The sequence below is a fragment of the Mycteria americana genome, chromosome 4, assembly GCF_035582795.1.
Source record: "Mycteria americana isolate JAX WOST 10 ecotype Jacksonville Zoo and Gardens chromosome 4, USCA_MyAme_1.0, whole genome shotgun sequence".
NCBI lineage: Eukaryota > Metazoa > Chordata > Aves > Ciconiiformes > Ciconiidae > Mycteria > Mycteria americana.
Genome location: NC_134368.1, coordinates 84,441,943 through 84,452,151, shown reverse-complemented (window position 1 = coordinate 84,452,151; position 10,209 = coordinate 84,441,943). Strand labels below are relative to the sequence as shown.

At 43.0% G+C, this 10,209-nt stretch overlaps 1 long non-coding RNA gene across 1 annotated transcript; it reads right to left on the bottom strand.

Annotated features, from left to right (window-relative positions):
• Positions 1-1,211: 1,211 nt before the first annotated feature.
• On the bottom strand, positions 1,212-6,732 carry LOC142409494 (uncharacterized). Its single transcript, XR_012775654.1, has 3 exons — positions 5,055-6,732; positions 4,545-4,839; positions 1,212-3,792 (listed from the first exon to the last, which is right to left on the bottom strand). It is a non-coding gene; the product is annotated as an uncharacterized LOC142409494 (long non-coding RNA).
• Between the last annotated feature and the right edge of the window lie 3,477 nt (positions 6,733-10,209).

The window sequence follows — 10,209 nt, the reverse complement described above, 5'->3', positions numbered from 1 at the left end:
CCAAAAAATACATGACTAAAATGGGTCTTTCCATCACTCTTTCAGTTTTGACCTATGATTGTTTTTACAGGAACTGGATCTTTTAAGCAATAGCCTCTGGTAGAGTAAGGGGAAAAGCACGGCACCTTGTACAATAATTTGCAAACGGTGGCTTAGGCAAAAGGGTATGCAAAATGCATTTGAGTCACTCAACTGTCCACACTACCCCAAATACTACTGGATTAGGATAATTGCCAGTGAGAGTGGGAAGGGTCATCAAGCAAAGCTGGATGATAGGGTGGAAGGTCACCAGCTTAAGGAAGTCAAATTTTTATGCAATGTGAGACTTTTGATTGACTAAGCCATCCAACAAACTTTTTGAAGTATTAAAAACAATAAAATAAGAACTACTAGAGATGGCAAATTGAGCTGGGAAAGTCACGGAATAATTATTCAAGTTGTAAATTTGCTTTTGTTGTATGTGCTCCTCATTATCCGGCTCTTGAAAATGTTTGAAATCTTGCTGTTTCATAAGTGAGCAGGGTCCTAAGAAAGAGATGTTCGTCTCATGTTTGTATGCAAGTGCATGTTTAAAACTCTTTTTAAAAATTCACTCACAGCAAAAATGGAAAATTATGCTCAGAAGGATCTACCTGGCCACTGTCTTTCTATTAACAGATTATCTTTAGGAGTAAATATCCACCCTGATAAATGCCCTGTTTATCAGTCAGTGAGTAGAAATGATACAGAGGCATGTGATTAGAGAGTGCTTGAAAACTCTGATTTTTCTCAGTTGAATATCTTTCCTAGGAGACAATGGTTTTCCTACATTCTACAAATTAAGAATGTATGAAAAAAGAAATGTCTTTCTGCTTTCCAATATTTTTCCAGCTGAAAAACAGTGACAAAGCTTAAGGATGTGATTTTTTTTTTTCCCCCCTTCACATTCTCACACTTTCTAAATGTTTTCCAACTGGCAAAACAGTCAGTGTTACTTAGTGTTCTTTCCTGCCTTTAGAAAGAACGTAAGTTTAAAGTACAGGAAAGCCCTGTTTGAAAACAGTGCTAGTGTTTCTCTGTTTTGAACTATTTTTGGAGAAAAGAGTGGAATCGAATTACTTTTCATAACTATGAAATGAAAAATTCACCAGTTCGGACAACATTCTCCTCTGAAACATCTTCCTGAGCTCACCAGAAGAATATTTTTAACTTGCAGTTATTTTTCACTCACCTTTATGTGGCAGTCTTTATTTTAGCCAAGTCTATCCTACAGAGTCACAGTCTCCCAACAGATTTTTCAGTATTTTCCTTTAAATAGAGATCTGTAGGCTGATTTGCATCAGCAAAGTGTTCATTAAAAAGGATTAAGCACGGCTAAGTGCCACAGCCCCACGAAAGAAAGCAAGGCTAAACACCATGCACCTTGTCTGCATTGACAGTGACAACCCAAGCGTCCTAATTTGGGGGCTTTTTGCCTCCCATACATCAGGAAACCTAAAACTTTCATAATATAACACAAATTACCACTTCAGCAGGTGAGTAAATAATCTCCGCTGACTTCTTCCCTGCACAACATTTACCTCAGGGTTGTGTGTTGGTGGCATAAAATGGGCTGCACCTGGGGGGCAGGACGGCGGGGGGTGGCCTCGGCTCTGGGGACGCCGGGGCCGGCGATGCCGGGAGGCACCAGCCGGCTTTTCCTCCTGGTCAGCCGCTCCCGTCCTTCCCCCGTTCCTTCTCGAAGCGAGGTTTAAGCGCCTAACTCGCTTTGTCTCATCCCTTTATGAATGGGTGTATATGTTGAGGACCCACAGCTTCTTTTGGTGGCTGCAGGCACATAACTCCCTCAGCACGGGGTTTGGGACCGCTGGTGGATGTAGACGTGCCTCTACCCTGCTCAGGGAAGTCTCGCAGTGTGGGGAAGCTCCCCCAGACCCCAACAAGTGGGAGAAAAACTGGACGTGGAAAGGCAGCAGGGATTCCTTTCCTTCCATCTCCCGTGCTTGCGTTTTCATCAAGGAGGAGGTGGTTGGACTCATTTCTATGAATAGGTTCTCCCCATTTCAGAGACAGAGGTAAAAGACGCTAAGTGAGCGCAGGATCTAGAGGCGGGTGAACCTGCTCTGCGTCTTTACAGAAGATGCACAACTGCCTCAAAGTGAGGAAAATGTTGGAACTTAACATCTATTTGCTGAGCTGAACCCATTTCATTGTGCAGGGTTACCCCTCTCTGCTCTTTCATGTAAGTGCTGCAATTAACTGGCATGCTGCTATAAATGAAGACTTCTCTTCAAACAAAGGAGAGGAGAGTTCTGACTTTCAATATGTTTCTGATCACCTACAGTCCTACAAAGTTTATTGAAGTGGTTGTAGGGTTTAGCAGCCTTTCATCCTGTAATTACATGTTGTGTCTCAAGAATTACATTAAAGCTGGGGATGGAAGTTTCTCAGAAGACTTAGTAAATAACTGAAATGTGTAAGACTCTTTATTCAGAAAAATCTGCCTGGAAAGCTCATAAGAAAAGGCTTTCCTGCAAGATTTTCTATACTTCCTACTTGAAGACAGGCTGGAAATCTGAGAAGAGTCTTTCTGTTCCAGCTAAAGTGGGTAGGTGCCAGGGTTTTAGGAGGCTGAGGGAGAGGCGAGGGGAGGAAAATTTTCTTCAGAAGTTCAGGTTCACCTTGAGTTTTCGGGAGAAGTCAGGATTCACTTTTGTTTTGTCTGAATGTATTTCTTCACTTTTATTTTGTCTAAACCATCTGGCTGAAGTACAGCATGGGCTTGGCTTGCCTGAGAAGTCACACTGAATTAATAGGTCTATTCACAAAGCGTAAGTTGAAGCCTGTTTGTAAAACTCTGCAAGAGCTAATCTGCTCCGTGCACCTCTTGCCAGGCACATGGGAACCTCTTCTGCACTGCACGGAAGACCAGCTCAGCCCACGTTATTTGAGATGTGCTTGCACTGGGCTTAACCCAAGTCCGAAGCTGAGCTGCACTTCCAGGATGATCTTTGGTCCAGGAACATCAGTCAATATGCAGTTGTTTTGATGTCAGGCATTACGTTTTCTAGAAGAACAGACTTCATTTCTCCCTGCTTGTATTATTTAAGACAACTGCAGTTCAGTTTTTAAGGTATTGAGATAGTCTTCATAACCAATAACCACTTAACAGCTTGGAAACTATGATCTGAAGTTGGCTAGTTCTCGATCACCTGAAAATCTTAAGCAGAAATTATGGCGTGAAAGGCAGAGCACCTGGCAAATCCTTTACCATGGTTTCATCTCTGAAGAGGAATACAGACGTGTATATAGAGGTGGGCACAATGTGCTTGGGTACACGTGATACAGAGTAAGACTCCACCAGAGGAGTAGATGTGCAGCTACGTGTGCAATTTGAGTAACTAAACGAATACAGATATGAGCATGTAATGTTCCAGTCACAAGCAAAACAATCAGACTGAATCATGGATAACGGTCAAAGATCTCTCAAGTGCAAAATTTAAGAAGCTAAGAAAGAAAACGGGAACTAAATTGCAGACAATTTCTAAACCAGCCATTTTTTCCCAACCAAGCTTTCAATAGCAAGAAATGTAGGTCAAGGATACGCAATGCAGATGAGCTCAGAACCGCAACGTTTTTCCAGAGAGACGGGTGCCATGATCACACAGGGTAAGTGTGAACACTCAGGACGTCTCCAGAAGCTCCAACCCATATTGCATCGGACTTTTGAGACCAGGAAACGAGAGGGACCAACCACACTCACTCAGAGGTATACAATGGTTCAAATGCCAGTCCTACAAATGAAAGACACACCTGCCCCCACCCCAAAAGCGGCATCAGTATGATAGCAGCAAAAACATCATTTGTAAGAAAAAAGGTACAAGCTGTCAGATTTTAGTTTGGCTTCAGTGTGACGACGGTGTAAACGACACACAAGATGACTTCTACCAGCAATTTGCTGCCACCCTGCTCCAAAACCGTGATGGGTGCTGCATTTTTCAGGTGCCTGGCTTGAAATAAGGCAGAATTTTTTTTTGTTTTCAATCCCCTAAATGCTTCCTCTCTCAAAACCAGTCCCTGCTAAGATGTCTCATGTCTGACGGCCACGGCCAAGGCTCTTTCAGTAGAGTAGCTCTGTCCTATACTGTGCTACCAAGAATAAACACTGTATGAGCATAAGTGCCAAAAGAGAAAAAAAAAAATCCCTCCCTTTCATTTTTTTCTTTCCTTGCAAGGCCAAACATGCTGTCTTTGGACAGATTTCAATCCTGCTTTAATTCATTAAAAAAGTGAAACAAAATCGCCATTTACATCCTTGACAGCTGGCAGGTTTTATGTGTTCTTACTGCTCCTGCCAAGTCAAAAAAAGTTTTCATTCAGCTCTGTCATGGATCTTTAGAGTGCTGGAAGTGTGAGAGATGTCAAAATGTACTCGTAACAATGACATACAGTACCTGAAGGCAGGAACGTATTATGCTAATGTACTGGTGTAAAGGAAGTTCCAATTCTCCTTTTTACTTAAAAAAACCCAACAAAAACCCCCACGACAACATCAGAAAACATACCAGTCCCGAAAGAGGGAGCATTTTGCTTTCTACAAAGCCATCTGACATGTTGCGAGAGCTTTCTTTCAGATTGCATTCCAGCATATACTAGGCAGGGGGGAAGGCAAAGATCTGGTGTTTTATCAGCATTTCTCGATTCCTATTGCTTCTGTGAGATGGGAATGGTCGTGCAGTTCAGGGGGTGGGAAGGGCTGCCGAAGGGCTACGGGCAGACCCTGCTGCAGAGCCAGTGACGTGGAGGAAGACACCCTTTCCCACTGGGTATCAGGGCCCTGGACAGGAATAGTTCACGCTCCTACGTGATTATATTTGCAATATGTCACACAACAGGGCACCTCATGGGAACCTTGCAGTGATTGTAAGGCAGTGATAAACAGTGCCTTGCAACTATTTCAGTAGAAATAAGGAACAGAAATGGCCTCCAACTTACATTTTCTGCAGCTCTCCCGTGGCCCTAGTAAGGCAATAACAAAAAGAACCCCCCCTTCCGAATAAAAAGCAAACACTCACGTAGCAGAGCCGAGGCACGATGCAACCCCCACAACGTTTTATGCCACAACACACGTAGACCACAGCCTAGATCGCATTGCACAGAATATATAACTTGCAGGCATACAATCCAATCCTAGGCATCCAAGCTGTATACAGTCAATGTATTTCTTTGCCAGAAAGGGGTTGTACAGAAAAGCTTGACAGCTGTTTGAACTCTGTGGCATTAGGTAAAGTTATCTAGATTACAGTTCAACAAAATCTCAGTTGCCACTTGAATTTTGATGGCGACAAAGATAAATTAGAAATTGGACTTGCTGATATTGCATTTCCTTGTCTCGCTGCCCCCCTCAAGGAAATGCAAATGTAAGTTAAATCCACTTAAGCACAAGTGTAAGAGGCGAAAATTTCCATTTCCACCCTGCACAGCTGTTTACATTAGAGAGAAACACTTTGGGGAAAAAAAAAAAGAGAAGAACCCCGGGATATAATTACAACCTATGAGCACACCACTGCTATCGTTTCCAGAGGCATTTGGGAGGGAGCTGTTGCAGCTTTCAGAACTGAAGCCTCGCTCAGGAAGGACAGATGCCAGATTATTATTCTTGGCTTTAAGATAGAAAATAGCTTATGGGCATAAGCTGCTATTTACTGCCTACAGTACATTTCAAAGAACAGCTATCTTGTCAATCATATACTCTTTGTATTACTTGACTAGGTCATTTTAATTTTGCTGTGGTTAGTTATTTTAAAATCAGTGTTATTCTATGATCAGCTCCCCCTTATCTATGGTGGTGAGAATAGCTTGGGGTTGCGACTTAAAGACCACAAATATGACTAGTCTTGGCTCTGAAACTTTGAGACCCATAGGCACAGTCTTTTCTTACAAAATGCAATCATTATGGCATGCATATAGCCCTAAGCTATTTCACTTATTAAGCCAACAACTGCTTAAAATGGCAAGCTGCTCTTGGAAAAATCAACTTGCTGCTTTTTGCCTGTACAAGATCCCTTTTGATACACATAAATTTTTAGAAAATCTAAGCCTAGGGCAATTGTCTACCTCTAAGATACAGTTACAACAGCATAATAAGTAGACTCTCAGTTACACTTCTGTGCTCATCTTTACTCGCAGTACTGTGGATGCAACAGGCAGAAATGATTTGTTCTCCGCAAGAGTTACTTTAAAAAAAAAAAAAAACCAACACACACCAGTGGAAGCGTGGCTTTGTGTGCATATCTGGTGTGAGGGAGATCAAGAAAAACACTAGCCTGAAGGAGCAGGAATAGTGCGGTGTCTTTTACCAGAACCGGTTCTGGGAAGTTTGGAAATGGAGATGTCTAAGAGGTAGGCACATCAAAGCTCAACATCTTTTGGTCACTCCTTTTTAGGAACGAGCGCGGCACCCCAGCGCTCAGCTCACAGCCCGCCTTGTAAGTGCTCACACAAGTGACTGCGGCCGTGTTGGTGAAGCTGAGGGGATGAAAAGAAGCAGCAAAAGGAATGGGCTAAGCTGGAAAAGCCGAAATTTATTTCGCCTTTTCCTTCCGCTGCCCTTGTGAAAGTTGTAGGTAGCAATGGGAGAATAACCTGGCTACGAATACAAAACTCCTCAGTGAAAGGAAATCTGAAGTATCGCTGTGAATCACTCACATTAATTCTTAATAAAATGAGACCTATGCCAAGCCAAGGCTCACCAAAGACCTTATGACTACACCATTGTAACTGAGCAGACACTATCTACTCTTTGGGTAAGGAGTCTAGAGAGTTGCTCCTCTCCTTCAACAGAGCTGTGAAAGTGTATTTTCAAAGGAGGAAAAATAGAGGTGGAAAAATATGGTGGCACTGTGTCATGATGTCGTTCCAGGATGCTGGCTTTGGGACTCTGATCCAACAGAGAGGTACGCAACCTACCCATTTCTTTTTGTACATTTAAAAAAAAAAAAAAGGCATCTTTTGAATCGTAATCTATATTTTGATCTCTTACAAAGAAGTGAGTCTTGAAGTAAAACGTTTCTTCAGATTTGATTACTTCTAGATCGACAGGCTGCAGATTCCCGTAGCCCCATCAGGTCCTGATCGTGAAGTCCAATATGGTGTATACAAATGAACACCCAAAGAGCCTTCGTGTAGAGACAAAGCTCTGAAAGCTGACCAGCCAACACGAGGTCCACACATCCCCTCTGCAGTGGCTCTGGTTGTAGCAGCACGTCATTTCTGAGAAACAGGGCTGATAATAGTCCTGCATCTCCTACCCCCAAACTGGCTTTCGGTGGGCAGGTCGCGGTGCACGTTGAGCCGAAGGCTGGCTGTCCTCTGCGCGGGGAGGAGCGCCTTTCACCGGGCTCTGATGTACAGCTGGACACGTGCAGAGTGCTGGCAGCGGTGGGGGCTCTGGAAGCCTTCAAGATAAAAGGCACTTTCTGAAAGTCAGATTACTTTTATTACTGAGATGCTGTGAAACTGTTTATTTTATTAGGTATCTTTTCAAATCATTTAATTATCATATTAGTTGTTTTCATAGCTTACATTCTAAGGGCACAATTGTGTGACTGAATGAAAGATTGCCTCCTGCCAATTTCATTGTACAAACAGCCTGGAGCTCTCCCTGCCTTAAATATATATCCAGAAGTGGGCTGAATGTGTGTGGGAAGTGGAAAGAGACTTTGGAAACAAAAGGAGCTCTTACCCAAGTTCTCTTTTTAAGACTTTTGTTCACACATTGGCATTTTCTAAAATAGCTAATGATCCTCTGAAGACTGAAAAAAAAAAGTAGGTCTGTACTCTGCTCAATGCCGATCAAATTATTTTGCAGTTGTTTACAATCAAGAAAATTTTGCTTTGGCCATATCAAGGTAAATATAAAACAAAATCACAAAATTCTGTGATTGCACATCTGTGAAAGTTCTGCTTTTCCACATGAACTATAATGCAACCCTGGAATACTGGGACTGCCAAAAAGCGTATCTCCACACCATATAAATGGTGCAATTGCAAAAATTATTAACCTATGGAACTTAAAGCCAGCAGGGTTATAGAAAATTATATAGAGCTATAGAGAAATTGGTAACTAGAATTGTTATCAAGCATTTTTTTTTTTTTCTATTCTGAAGTTATTCTCCCTTTGGTTCAGGGAATTAAAAACATAATGGCACAAGAATTCCAAACTATTTCTGGAAAGGAAAAAAAGCAACTTTTAGAAGATGCAATCCACTATAGAACACCTCTATATGTCAAAATCATATTCTTCCTTCTCCTCCTTCCAAAGAAAAAAACGCATTGTTTCATCGGAGTAAGCCTTTTGGACACAATACAATTCCATTTTTCAAAACTGCGTTTTCCAGGTGAAATATTATTCTCACAAGAGGTTTGGTCGATCCTCTCCCTTTTTCCTCATCTGCTGGTATATCACACTGGCAGGAAAAGCATCTCCAGTGTGCTGGAAAAACCTGTGACCACCATGTACTCTAGGCCCTATTCAGAAAGGCCCGGAGGGCATCAAGACTGCTGAGCTCCAGCTCCATATTCCCAGCCAGATGTTCCACACAGGGACATGGGGTGTCACCACAACAGCTGGTGACCATAAAGCACCTGCACGGAAGTGACCGCAGCTGCAAGAGCATTGCTGTTTGCTGAGGTACTGAACTGTTCCTCACCCAGCTGTGCTCCACCAGACACTTACTAATGAAATGAAGGAGGACAGCTGATAGCACGGTGACACCAAGGTTGGCCAGCCGACAACTGCAAGTTGTCTCTGCACACACCCTTGATTGGACTCGGTGTCCTTCTTTTGACCCTCAGCTCCTTCCTCTGCCTTTGAGTAAGGAGTGTAAGCACTCCCAGCTATTTCGATATATCTCTTTCCTAATTTTTTCCAACACAGAGGATATTCCTCCTTCATTGCTCATACTCTTTGATGGACACGTCTGGTCCATGTACTTAAAACACCAGAAAGAAATGGAGGACAGCGGTGTTGATGTTGTTTATTTAGATGGAGGCTTCTAAAGAAGCGAACGCATCTTGTGGGTGGTTGGTGACTCTGAGCTCAGGGTTGGGTTCTGAGCATTGGGAAGGGTTCACAAAGTACTGCTCAGGTAGCTTGTGATAGCAACCTCCTCACAGTTTGTTGGAGGATTGTCTTTCCAATATCTGAATAAAACACACCTGCTGAAAAGCCTGATCCTATACGAGGACTGCCTGCAAACTGTTCTAATATGGCTAGAAGGACATGTTCTCAGGGCTCGTCCTTTTGTACGGTACAAAAGAAAAGGGAGAAAACAACCTTAGAGCACTGAATTTCCCAGGAGAATACAGCTGAGCTTATCTGCAACTAAGTCACAGTTGGTCACGTACCTCTGTTTGCCTCAGATTCACCCTTCCCAGTCCATCTATGAGGATGATACTTCCCACAGTTGTTTAGATGATCATATCAAATAGGATACAATTTGGGAACATGGGATGCTTATTATTCCAGGATGATTTCTTAAGTACATCACTAGCTTGTTTTTACGTTCGATTAGATGTACTGAAATGGTTGGGGGGCACCTGAAGTTGATGCTGAGATGGCTCCTGTGCTTGGCTGAAGCCACCCAGGGAGACACGTGGGCAAGGGGAGCCAGTCCAGCAAAGGGGCAGAACAGGTCTCCACCTACCCAAGCCAAAAGGGTTCGGGAGCACTGCTGAAAGAAAAGCTTTTAGTAGGTGCAATGATGCATGGTATACTCTTTGTGACTTCACGTGTTGCTCCTGTGCTTTCCTGGGGTTCCCACTGCCAGCAGTGGAGAAGTCAAGAATGGCTGCAGAAGACAATCATGAGGGTTGTGCCACGCACTGTTATCAATATACAGCAGCAAAGTGCTCCTCCATGTGTCTGCCGGGGAAAAGTCTTAAATGCAAAGCCAGAAACCTCTGTGATGGACCAAGAAAACTTCTCTAAATACTTGGGGAGCAGGGAGAAAACCATGTTTTTCTCCCTGATGGGGTATTATATAGCATGTTTCTGTCTGAACAACAAAAGTGACCGAGAAGAAAACTGAAGAAATCAACGACACAAAACCAAAATGCTGACGATTCTGAATTGAGTGTAAAGGGTTTTGTCGATGTGGGGCCAAAGTTACACACTACCATGTAGGCACCCAGACAAACAGGCAAACTGTCAGATAAAATTACATTGTG